Below are 13,853 nucleotides of genomic sequence, written 5' to 3'. Positions count from 1 at the left end.
CATTGTGTGCACTCAATGCAATTACAGAAGCAGAGTTCGGGAAATATTTCATGACATTAATAAAATTATCTCTGTTATCATTTTTCAGTTCTCAGCTTTAGACTTAGTTCTGTGGCAGCAGGATGTCACCCCTGAAATAAATACTGAATGGAAATAACTGTAAGCAATGCCTTTCCAAATTCCCCAGTGTCAAACAAGCAATTTTAAACATTTTTAAACAATGTCTTAAAAAATGGTCCTTACCTATGGAATAACTAGGAAGATGGCAACCTGGCTTATTAATGGCAAGTAACACCTGCTTTTATCTTTGACTGATCATGTGATGTTAGACTAATTCTTCACTGGTCCTGGGCTGAATCTTACTCTGTTTGTATGTAACAAACCTGTGTAGTTTCTTTAGGAAATTCTGTCTGCATCCAGCAAAAGGGAGATGTACTTTTCTATGAAAGGTAATTATTCATGTGTGTCAGATGGTGCAGCTGGGGTTTCAGGCCTAAGGTGACATACATCTATGAGGGACCACCTTCTCAAACGACACGTAGAGAATGCTGATGAATCCTCCACAAATGAGCAAAAGCAAGTCTTGCTTGCTGTCCCTGGGCTGACTTGACTCAGCATTTACTGCTGCTGCAGAGTTACAGTGGCTTACTGAAATGTGGCCTGTCTGGGGTACCTGGCCTGTGCTTCCTCTATCTGGCACTGCATCCCCAATTCAAATCAGGTTGAAAGTTCTTTCCTCTCAGTTGGGTACCCCATAAGTATTAGCAAGTAAGGTGTCTGGAATTGCCTTTGGCTACATTACTCATTTTAATTACACTCTTGCTTGTGTTTTTTTTCTCAGAATGCATATGAAAAAAACCCAAGCTGTAATCTCATCATGGACCTACTGCCTCTATTTCTGCATTACTCAGGCCAAGTTACTGCAAAAAGACATCATAGCTGTGAAAATCCTCACTTCCCCAAATGTATTACAATCTATTTGTAGTAAAGGAGCCTCATATGATAAATCTGTAAGATTCATTTAGTAAGAATGACTTCTAATGCTGAATAATTGGGCACTGAAGCTATACTGAGCTCATCAGATGAAAACAGATGAATAAATGCATATATTTACAAACACTTGTCTCACTGATAGAAGGAAAAAGTGTGTACTGTAAGTAAAAGCACTTAAAATGTGGGTTAGGTTAACATTTCAATTTAAGACCCCACAGAAACACATATCAAGAAAAAACTAATAAAGCCTTCAGTTATATTTTCCAATGCCTTTACACTTGGCTACAAAATGTGACATTGCAGAGATCATGCACAGCACTGTAAATAAATAGATCCCTTTAAGTGTCTAATCATTAAGTACATTCTGCAAAAAATTAAACTAAACCAAGATGATAAATACAATAAAGGTTCCTCTGATTAAGCAGTGCAGCAATATTTATATCTTTGCAACCAAGAAAGAAAAGATTAATTTCCCTTCACGTGCCCTGGTTTACAAGCAGTTTAGTGGCCTCTGATTGATGAAACAAATTAATGACTACTCTGGATTTTGTGAATATCTAAAAGCAACTAAGAAAATTAATACCAGCAGCAGTGTGTACATGTGCATATGCACACACATGCAGCTTGATGGTCTCTGCACTAACCAGTAATGGCTCAGGAATTGAGTGCACCAAATAGATAGTATTACTGAAAGAGAGTAGCAAGGGCAGAGCTGAGGGAGAAGTAATCTGGCATATTGCATGATAAAATTACATTATTATCCAAAAGTAGATTGCTTTACTTGCCCAGTACTCACAAACTCTATCCCTTGATAATCATCTTCACACTCAGCTGCACTTCATAGCTTGTTTACCATGTTGCACTGATGTTTACTCCCTAAGTTTATTTGATGTTGGCCATTTGAAAACATTATCATTTAAATTAGTTCCTGTAACTGATGAGCATATGTTTCATGTGTGTTCCCCAGGAACAAGGAAATAAAAATGTTTTGGGTTAACATCCTCTTTTTTGATCAAGTTCAATCATCTTGGAAAATAGAGAACAGACTACAAAGATTTATTCTGACATAAGAAAATGTAGCAAAAATTCAAAGGAATGAACATATTACATTATAAGAATTTTTAAGCCTATTCAGACATCATAAGCTCATGACTTTTCCAGCAGAGCTAAACCTGATAGATATGAGAGCTCTAAGAAAAACTAATTGCTTAATAAGTAGTGAGGCAGAAGAAATTCTGAGTGGCAGCTCACTTACTGGCTCATAGTCCATGCTATCATGTCTGGACTACTAATGTTGAAGCACTGAAACACCAAAGGAAAAAAGTGCAATAAAACAGAGAAAAGGGAGAACAAACACAATAATACTACATTTGAGGGGCAGTTGGTAGTGGCTTCCTAAAACTTTGCCTGTTCTACCTCTGAAGGTTAAGGTAAGGGGTTTTAGTTTTCCAAAACTTTTCCAGTCCACTCTGCATGTTTAGTTTTCCTGAGTAATTCGGAATTTAGTATAAGGGTAGAGAAGAATTAAAAGTATTGAAGCAGAAAAAAAGAACACTAAAACACTGCACCAAGTGGCAAAGAGGATGTCATACCATGAAGAAAAGATCTGTAAGTGGGGAAAACTATGGTAGAAACTTAAACACGCTATTTGGCACACACTGCCTTCCTAGACTATTCTGTACATTTATAACATTTGAGTAATTTGGAAATATCTGTGTGGTGTCCAAAGTTTTGGCTTTGATACATTTGCTTATTGAAACAGTTGACATTTAAAAAACATTCAGAAATTTCCAATTTGTGATGTGCTCATATTCCAGATACCAGAGTTTGTCTCAATAAATGTTTTTTTAAGGCACTGTGGGCTTACACATGGTAGGCTGAGGAGTGCCCTGTGCAGATCCATTTGGAACAGACTGGGATGAAGCCTTCAGGGTATGCAGCTGTTTTGTGGCCTCATCTTGTCTAAAGAATACAGTTTGGTAGACTCATACTATTCACACAATTTTGAGAAACTTAACTAGAAATACTAGCATCTGCCAGCTTCCTAGATGTTATAAAAGTTAATAGAGACATTTTCTGGTTGGTGACTGCCATCAAAACCCTGGCATGAGAGGTTTCTGTGCATGTACTACTTGAGTTATTGAGTTCTATGAGTTTATACTCATAGTTTCAACTCATATACTTGAGTTTATGAGTTCTACATGCAAAAGACTTGAGAATTTACCATTAAGGTCTATAAATCCACTGTTGGTTTTAGATCTTTGCAATCTTGTTAGTCATTAGTTACTTAATTTTCAACATTTCTTAGAGGCAAAATCTCATGGCCATTCTCCCCAGTTTTATATATAGACAACAAACTTGAAAACTCTCTTTTTAATCAAGCAAATATTCAAAATGTAGCAAGTAGAATTCCACTAATTCTCTGCTTGCTGGGAAACTCACAATAGCTCTTAGTCACACAAAAGCCCCTGATTACCATTTCAGAGTCTGTCTTTTTCTTTAATTCTGGTTAGCATTTCAATTTTATTTTTTATTTTTATATTCTAGTTAGAGATCTTGTAATCTTGGCCATTTGTATTTCTTCATACTTGTGAAGTACATTTATGACATATGATCATTCTACAGTGCTTCACAAAACTTTCTATCTTACTGAACAAAACCTTCACATGGTTCCTAATACACAGTTTCTGGTGTCGAAAGTAAAACTTTGGGCATGATAAGTGGCGAGCTGTAAACAAAATGGTAAATTTTATTTTTAATAATTGAGCTTACTGGTTTGGTTCCCATAGCTGGTCCCATAATTTGGGACTGGTACCAAATTAACAGCCAGCATGGAACAATTTTCTTCTCTGATGTGAAGTTTGTCTGTAGTCACATGTCTGCAAATAACCAACATAGGCAAGTACCCATCATCTGGGTGCCTGGAAAATCATTTTGGCTTAGGACAGGGAAATTTCATGGGAGAAGAAACAGGCAAATTTTTCTGTGAGAACAAGCATTAATCTCATTGTGAGTCGTTGGGGAAAAAAGCAGCATAGCTAGTTGGGGTTCATAGATCCCTACATAGGTTGTAGGGTTATCTATATTTTGAGTTTTCCTCTACTGTGACAGAGCTATGTATCTACATGAAATTTCAGCTTCAATATTTCCTCAAGCTTCCTAAAATATTCTGCCTTCAACTTTCTGTGGGATACTTTTTGTTAATGCTAATAATAAATTCAGAGCTAAAAATAAATATCTATCAAATACTTTCTTTTGTGGGTTGTCTTTAATTTCATGGGTGTTACTTGATTTTCATGAGAGGGAAAAATATGGCTGCTGTTTAATTTTGAAATAATCTTTGCTTCTTTACAGGGATGGAACCTGTGATTTCCTATTAAAAAAATCCTATTAATAAAAATTTCCTTAAAAAAAATTCACCTGTGAAATCATAAAACTAGAGAAAGACGCTGAAAAAAGATAATTTTGCATAAGAAGAACCAGAAATTCAGATTATGCAAGGGGAACTGTCTTAGGTGGTCATAAGGAAGACTTATTCCTCACATCTGATCAAGTGTTCTTTTTTATGAAGCATCTCAGCTCCTCTTCATACCAGCTATGCATAGAAATATAGCAGTAACAAAAAAAATTCCCTGCCCACAGTGAATGTCAGGTTCCATACAGTGTTAGACAAGTGAAGCAGAGCAAAGCATCCTCATGTAGGTCCTGCCCACAGCTCCCTATGGGCATGCCATGGCCCATGGTGTGCTTGCCAACCCTGCATTGTGGACTGCCGGGACTCCCTGCCCAGTTTCCACTACTGATGCTGCTATATGCCGAGCAGTTGCCAGGTGGAAAGATTAGCATAGGACAATGAATCCCTGTGAGCAAATGAGACCCAGAAATTGATGCCCTCTGACATGCACTAGTGCAAGTGAAAAAAGGCGCACACAAAAACCAGCAGTACTACTCTCCGCAAATAAAACTTGTTATACAAAACGTTTAATTTGGATCTTAATCCATTTCTAATACCACAAACAACATTCTCATAGTCGATTATGGGGACAAACAGTTCTTTAATCAATTTAATAAACATAATCTTATTAAAGCAACTCTTGAGTCAACCATAGATCATGTCCTCAATTAACCTGAGTTATAAAACACTCGGCTAAATGAACAGACATCAAAGAGGCTGCTGAATTCAAAGATAAGCTCCACTGTTTGGATGGGGAGAGAAAGGAGAGAAAACATTTGCCGGCAGATGCAGTTTAGCTGTTTTAGGTTTGCTTTGAATACAAATAAGCAGCAATATTAACCACAGCTACCTGCAGGAATAAAAGGTACCCTGGAAAAAAAAAAAAAAAGAAACCAGCAGAACATATGAATTTGAATTACTGAAGAGTACCCATGCCTCTATAGTCTCTTTTCATCTGCCTCAAGACATAGCTGTTGTCTAAGACTCTCACTGATTTTACAGGAACTTTAGATTTCTGAACCATAGACCTACTGTTCCTGTTTATTCTCTACTAAAGCCCTGCCCAAGAGGACAGATTTACAGACAGAAGGACAGAGAATGCAAAAGAATGTCTTACTTTATCAAATAATTACTCTATCCACACTGACTTGTTTTGAAGCCTTTCAAAGAAATTAAATGTTAATTTGGTTGCTTTGCCACATCAGAAGTTTCTGCTGGGCTGTAGATAGGGGACAACACAAAAATTGTGAATGCCTGCACATCTTCCCTACTGCTCTGGATTCGTATGGAGTCTCCCGCAGCATTGCAATTCTTTCTTCCTGAAATTGTTTACAATGAAAGGAGATAAGAACCCCAGGGGAGAAATGAAAGCAGATTGTTGTACTGGTTCTAGGTGTCCCACTGTATCTGAGCCAAGAACAACTCTTGTAACTGAGAACATATCCAAGAAAGCACAAAGACCCAGAGACATGAGTTATCTATGTTCAAGAACTGCAAAGCATTCTATCAATAAAAGCAATTAAAAACTTCTTAACAAGCTACTTCTGCTCCTCGCCTTCTTCCAAGCCCTAATCTGAACCTTAAATTTGTGTATTTTTAGAATAGCTGTTACTAGTATTTATCAGCTTGTTTTCCTTATGTATTATAAATGCCTTTATTTGTAAAAAAATAGATGCTCAGACTGCAGCCACAAAACCAGCTCAGAGGCCTGTTCACCTACATACTAATTTGCAGCTGTTCATAAAACAAGTCTGGGACTGGAGTGGTAACGGGAAACATGTGCAGGCAATTGCAGCTTCTGGATCAATCCATGCCTTATAAGACCCTTATAAATGTGTAAACATTTCATCATATAACAGCAGCTTCTGTATAGTACTGCTCATTTGTACATCTCAAAAAGCACAATAAAAGACCTTTAACATTGTGGCCATTTCTATATGGAGAAACAGACCTGAAAAATTATTTCCTCGTTTTTGCTTTGGGCCAGTGCTTAAACATAGAAAGACAAAACAGGTCCCCATAATACTAGGTCATCATCTTTAAAAAGAAAACACTGATGCAGGAAGTGAGAGGTAATTGAGTTCGCAACTGGGACATGAGCATAACTAATAGAACGTATTACTTTCATGTGATTTCTATGTAATCAATTTTTCCTGTTCCTCATTAATTTTAATTTTTTTTTCCCACAAGAATTAGTTTCTAATTTTATCTAAGGTTCTTTTGAAAGAAAAGAAAAAGGCCTAGAAAATTTATTCTGAAGGTGAGCAATAGATTTTTTTTTTCTTTTTAAATTAATCATGGAGAAACTTAGAATTTTCTCCATTATAGGAGACCACCATTTTGCTCTTACTAGAGACACAAAGAAAGTTACATTTGGAGACAGAAAATCAAACATAAACCTAAGATTTCTTTATTTCTGCAAGGCAGTTTTACTAAATGTTTAAAAAAAAAAAAAAAAAGAGGAGGGAGAATATTATAATTACAGTATCATGAAGAGAAACAATAAACACATTAAACTATGAAGGCATGATCATTACCAAATCTTAAAGAGGAGATCAGGGTCTAAGTCAGGCATTTCTAACAAGAACATCAGCAAGGTTCATTAACTACACTTACAGCTTTCTGAATATGGTAATTTACATAAAAATGGATTTAGTGACACCAATTTCTCATTACTGTTGGTTTGTGTTTAGGTTCATAAAGTATCATTGTAAATAAATACACTATCAATGTGTTTTCAAAGGAATATATTAAAGGATGAGAAGAATGAAGATTCACACTGTTAAGTGTTATGCAGTTATATCTATGCACAGACAGTGCTAAAACAGTGCCCCGAGACAGGTACTCTGCATTCATTTATCTTCACGTGGGTTGTGTTCTCTCTTAGCCCTCCTTATCTTATTTTCGGCCTGAATTTTTAGCATCTTTTATTCTTTTTGCATATTTATTAAGTTTTGTGATTTATCTTCTCCTTGTTATTTCTTTCCAGGAGTTGCTGTCTACAGAGTGTGTAGTGGTTTAACTTAATATTTGAACTCAATTTAACATTTTAACTTAATAACATTTTAACTTAATAACATAATAGCATTTTAGGCCAATGTCAAGTAAACTGTGAAAGTTATGTAGGGATTCTAATTCAGCTTTTGATGTAGGCATAGGCCAGCTGGATTTAAGCACATCCAAACTGTTCAAACATGTCACTAACAGAAAGGTAGAAGTATTCCCAAAGAATACATAAAATGTGTTAGATTAGCAAAGCAAGTATCCTACTGTCACAAATTTGTGTGACTCTGGATTGTTACGGGTTATCCTAGACATATGTCACTACAGAAGATGAAGTTGGACATCTCCCAGAAATAGTTAAAACCAAAGAAATTCCAGAGGCAGATGCCTCTCTTTGTCCTATGTTTTAAATATTTTAATTGGAAGGCACCACTACTATTTCTTCCATAGCCTCTACTTGAACTCATGAGCTACAAGTGCTTACTGAAATAAAGGCTGTAAAGAACACAAATCGAAGCATTAATTTTTCCATTTATACAAAAGCTACTTAGTTTTAACCATACATAGAGTTGCCATAGGACTAAAATACTGCCTTTTTTGAAAAACATATTAACTCTGTTAACAACATAATACCATTTGGTACTTGGAAAGCATCCAAAACCAGCATATTACAGCAAGTAGAAAATTCTCTCACTGCCTGAAAGATCTTAGAAAAAGCAGAAGTTGAATTTTAAAAGTATACTATTTTATGAATTGCCTGTTTGCACAATCTTTTTCAACTGTACAAGGTTGAAAGTGACATTTATTACAATAGGGTTGCATGTAGCCATTTCCAGTGACACCCAACTGGGCTAGTGATATGCAAACAGACAAAAAGACTGTTCTTACTTCAAACAGTTGATGTTTAACCTTGTTTAAACAGAGTTACACTGCTGTAAAAATAGAGATACTGAACCATTTGATCATACAAACATAAAGCAAGAAGCCAAACCAAGTAACAATCAGTAGACCCAGATGTCATTGTACGAGAAAAATCTTTTTTTCCCTATGGAGTTCCAGCAATTCAAGTGTTGTGGTTAAAACAAAAAAAAAAAAAACCCAAGCCCCAAAACAATCATCATCCTCAAAGTCTGAAAAAAAAAAATATCCTAAAGACCTTATTTTGAATGACTTAACAGTTTTGTACTGGTGCTTCCAATAAATATGCTTAGAGGGGAAGTTGGGGGAGGCTTTCTAAACATGAGTGTGTATTAGATGAAAAGCTGAGTATTGTATGAATCCAAAAGGGTTAGGAAGGTAAAGATGGCCTTTATGGCGTCTTCATCCATTTGACATTTCCAAAATACACCGCAGACACAGTTTCATGCAAAAAGTCTAACTTGGCTGTCTGTTTTAATTTTTCCTTTATATTGTTAAAATACTTTCTGTCAAGATCTAGCAGAATGCAATAAGGCTTGCCATCTTCAATCCCAACTTTCTTCCTGTTTCCTTGCAAAACACACAGCACATGACAGCACAGACTAAGGTCAATTATGATAGTATGGTCAGAAGGCAAGGCTAAACAATATTTTTCATAGGTTGAATATTGCTTATAAATTTGGAATTCCCATAACCCTATATTATGAAGCTATTCTTGGTAACTGAAAAGGGATCAGAATTTGACCAGTACTCCTGGGAAACCCCACTCTTTTGAGATACCTACCATATGGCTTATTTTAGATTTATTAGAGACTTATCAGTATTATTAATATGCATTAAATATACCCCTTATATTAGTATGTTTTTAAATGCAAGTGTAATTTAACCTTAATTTGACATATAATGAAATCTACCATCCTAAAGATGATGAGGAATAAAATTGCAGAAGGGCAAAATACCATCTACTGGGACATGCAAGTTATATTGGAATCCGGTTTTGGAAGGTGTAGCTGTCAATGCATTTTCCACCACCAAACAGAAAACTTCCAAAGAGCCGGAATGAAGATGTGCATCTTGTATTGCAGGAAAGCACCATCTTCAGCAACCTGTGCCTAAATGTAGCTACTCAAAAGTTGGGCTATGAAACCACACATTAGTTAGTCATTTGCAACCAACAGGAAAATTGTACTAAGATACTAGGATTCTAAGTACACAGTATTGCAAACAAACGAACAAACAAATAAATAAAGTACATATGCCATTTAGCAGCCAGAACACAAATAACTGCAACAATTTTTTCCCTATTCCACATGGTTAAGCAGTACTAGTAAAAAAGTGTTTCATTTGCAAATATTACTGTAAACACACATGGTCAATTTCACATTCCTTCCAAACTGTTTACTTAAAATATGTTAATGGAAGTGCAACACAAATCCTTTAGAAGATGCTTTATGGTTAAATAATGAGACAGTATTTATTATATTGTTTACTTATGAAAGTATGCAATGCTTTCATGCCAAAACTTTCACAGTCGGGGACCTGCTAAATATTCCCTATTTCTGAAAAGCAGTTCAACACCTAGGATCCCAATAGAAGGTACACTAAAATGCCACTTAAACCCAGAATAAACTCCCACTATATCCAGCATGCCAATACCTAATTCTTTTTGCTACATTTTTCAAAAAGCTGTTGATCTATTTTTGGCCAAATGTGTTGAGAAAGAACCATTGTGGAAGTTTTCAGTTTCTGCTTGGATTTAGACTATTGCTTTCAGCTTACATCATCCAATGAACCTTTTGTACATGAGAAACCCTTTGTAGATCAGAACCTAAATTTACCATAAGGACTCTCTTAACAGGAAATCCTTTGACTATATGCCTACCATAGCATGCCAAAAATGGAGTACAAATCTACATATTCTTTCTTCCTTTCAAGACAACTGGAGTTCAGTCATTGACTTCACCAGTTCAAACACAGGCCCCCAGACATAGAAGTCACTCAGTCATGAGATGCTCTGCCTTTCAAACAAGGCATAAATGGAAGTACAAGCTAAAAAACTCAGGTCACGCATGAATTAGATAGGAAAATTCACTGTGAAAAATGGGTCCCCAGTTAGGGCTTTTATGTCTAATCTCTTAAAGAAGAATTCTGAAGAATAAGAATTTAGCAGCTTAAATGAAAATTGTCTTGTCATGTCTGAGAATCTATGGGTAGATATTTGTTACAATGATAGGCTTGGTTGTTATTTAGTACTTATTAGTGGTACACCTGAAATTTTATTAGAAAAACATATTCAGATAGATTAGATTTTCTCTCTACCTACACATGAAAGGGATCTTTTTGACACTCTTTAGTACTATAGACTTTCAAAATCTGTCCCAAGATGCTTTTTTCCAGTCTTGTATTTTGTACAAAGCCTGAACATGGAAATTTTTTGTAAGTACAGATATTAGATTAATACTGTTCCCCTGATAAAAATTTACCTTAAGAAAACAGTTGGGGGAAGGGAAGTATTTCCATCCAACTCAAGAATAGAGGGGAAACAGCCAGCATCTGCCTCAATTCTGTACATAGTTCCTTTAAATTCAATGGCAATGGATCTGAGCACTTTCATTGAAGATATTGAACTGTGCTATCCTTCAAACAAGCTTCCAGGATAAGGCTAGTTTTCAGAGTTTGAAGTGGAACCCTAGGTGCTCAGGTATTTTAAGGGCAGCAATTTTTTTCTGTTCTTGAAAGTACATGAAGAAATTGTCTTGTTGCAAGTGATTGAAAATAACTAAACTTAAGAGCAAACCCTGTATCTTACAGCTCTGTCCAACTTCCACTTATCAGCTTAATCATATTTACTTTGTGCAAGCTCACTGGCATGGAAATAGCAGCATCCTCGTGCTGTAGATTAAAAACACAGGGATCACCTTCAATGGTGGCTGCAGCTAAAGAGTTAATTGTGGATGTCAATCACCATCAGTCAGTCAATCATGCAACTAATTCCTTCAGGGGTCACAGTTACAACAAGGACAGCAGTTGACAGAAGAGCTGACAGACTGAGAATCCTACCACCTAGGTAACAGTTTATGCATACCAAGTCACTCCTTACACAAACAGATGGCATAGTCCATTCAGCACAGGGTAAGCCCTTGGGCATTTTTGACATTTTTACCAAAACAATCCTTTGAAGAACAGGAATGAAAAAAGTGTCTCCATTTTTGTACTGGCATTGCATACAATTTATCACTCTTCCCTCTCTTCCCTCCCTCCACTACAAGTTTCTTCTGCCAACAATAAAATGGGAAGAAAATGAACACAACTGATTTCTTAAAATTTTATTCTTTTAATTGACATACCAATTTACGTGAACATAGATACAAGTGGCCTGCATCCTGTCATTTCTTCAGAAGAGATAAGTATATTTGTCTAGCTATAACGTATTTGTTATTGTTTTGAAGGCAATTCTTACGTAGATAGACTCCCACCTGCTTTCATAAGAATGAAAATTTCTACTTAACACTCTGTCTTACCATAAAATGAGCCTAAAAGATGCTAGTATGATTTCTTAGTAGAACAAGATAGATCCAAAATATTTTCCTTCACTTTCTAAATAAAAACCACCAGTGATCTGCTGCAAAATTAGTAAGTAGCTGGGGGAAAGAGGTACTAATTACAGAAACTTTGAAAAAAAAATGACAACAAACCCTTTGAAGACCCTAGCATAAAAGCAAGAAGTGCATATAAGGGAGGCAAATAAATGGTCTTGTATGTATTTAGGAACTCATCAACAGAAGACTGAAAACCGTTACCCAGACCACTGAATCCAATTCTTTCCTTCCTTGCTAACTCCAAGTCACTAATTTGCAAGCTAGGTGGAGTAAACATTTAGTGTACACATAACAAAACCCCCTCTCCAACAGTCTAGTAACTCCCTTCAACAGCTGCCATAATGCCCAAACCCACAAACTAAAGCATACTGGAAAGGAGGAGAGCTTGAGTATCACCACTGTTCCAAGCCCTGTAGTAGCCTGGCTGCTCTCCTAGGAAAGGGAGTGCATGCCTCACAAACCAGCTAGAGGTACTTCACAGAAATTTCAGGCATGTGAAAATCCTTTCCAGATTTTCCTCTATCCAGTTTTCCAATTCTGAGTGTAGAAGGAAGATAGATATTTTTTCCCCTGTCAAATGGAAGGTGCCGTCCAACTCTAATAGTGGCCTACCTCAGATACTTCAGAGAAAAGTGTAAAAATCTGCAGAAGCCAATGTATGTCTTTAAGGAAGGAGAAGTCCTATTTTGCCTCTGCGGTTGACCATTGGAAGCTCCAAAACAAGGGAATAACATAAAGATGGTGCCAAGAATGTAATCAACAACCAAAGGTTAAATTCCTTTTTTCTGTTTTGTACACCATTAGCTTGATTTCAAGACTGCTTCAAGCTGCTTTTGTTGGCTGCAAGAGGCAGTAATTTCAGAAATAGCTCAGATCATTCATTAGCTTCATATTCTGCCACTATTGAAGAAAAATGCTTTAAATTGACTTGGATTGCTCCTCATATTTTCAGTGCAGCCATCAGATTAATTACAGCTATGCTATTTGTTTTCCTATTCTTTTTTTTTTTCCTGTTAGTTATCAGCTAGAGATAAAAAGTCATATTGCATTCATGGACTTGCTGCTTTCAGAGAGCTTAGACAAATTTTACACCAGTTCCAGCCAACAGGACTGCAATATAATGTGTGCTGAAGGCAATTGTATGATCCAGTTATTGGCTTCTCTGATATTGTAATCCTGTCACCTTAAAATGAAGTTTTTACAGTGGTATGTGAATCAAGCTGTGACCTTCTGTGGTGGCTTGACCCTGGTTGGATGTCAGGTGCCCACCAAAGCTGCTGTATCACTCCCTTTCTCAACCAGACAGGGAAGAGAACATAGGATGAAAATCTTGTGGCTCGGGATAAAGATAAGGACAGGGAAATCACTCAGCAATTACCATCACAGGCAAAACAGACCCAGCTTGGGGAAATTAGTTTAATTTATTATCATTCAAATCAGAAAAACCCCACCTTCCCCCCACCCCTCCCTTCTTTCCGGGCTTAACTTAATTCCAAATTTCTCTATGTTCTCCCTGTGAGCAGCACAGGGGGATGGAGAATGGAGGTTGAGGTCAGTTCATCACACATTGCCTTTGCCACTCCTTCCTCCTCACACTCTTCCCCTGTTCCAGTGCAGGGTCCCTCCCACTGGATACAGTTTTACATGAACTTCTCCAACATGGGTCCTTCCCACAGCCTGCAGTTCTTCACCCACTGCTCCAGCGTGGGTCCTTTCCATGGGGTGCAGTCCTTCAGGAACACGCAGCTCCAGTGTGGGTCCTCCATGGGGTGACAGGCCCTGTCAGCAAACCTGATCCAGCCTGGGCTCCTCTCTCCATTGGGTCACAGGTCCTGCCAGGATCCTGCTCTAGTGTGGACTTCCCATGGGGTCACAGCCTCCTTCAG

The 13,853-nt window shown here is 37.0% G+C and overlaps 1 long non-coding RNA gene across 9 annotated transcripts in view; it reads right to left on the bottom strand.

The window, feature by feature from the left end:
* Nucleotides 1–13,853, bottom strand: part of LOC308056820 — a 124,816-nt gene that overhangs the window by 96,837 nt on the left and 14,126 nt on the right. For 8 of the 9 annotated variants that reach the window (XR_013924977.1, XR_013924978.1, XR_013924979.1 and 5 more), the window contains exon 1: nucleotides 1–13,853. This exon is cut by the window's left edge. The exons of the other annotated variant lie outside the window; for it this stretch is intronic. This is a non-coding gene — a long non-coding RNA (uncharacterized lncRNA). 9 annotated transcript variants of the gene reach the window in all.

Source organism: Falco punctatus, assembly GCF_963210335.1.
Source record: "Falco punctatus genome assembly, chromosome: Z".
NCBI lineage: Eukaryota > Metazoa > Chordata > Aves > Falconiformes > Falconidae > Falco > Falco punctatus.
This window is presented reverse-complemented; position numbering and strand designations above follow the sequence as displayed.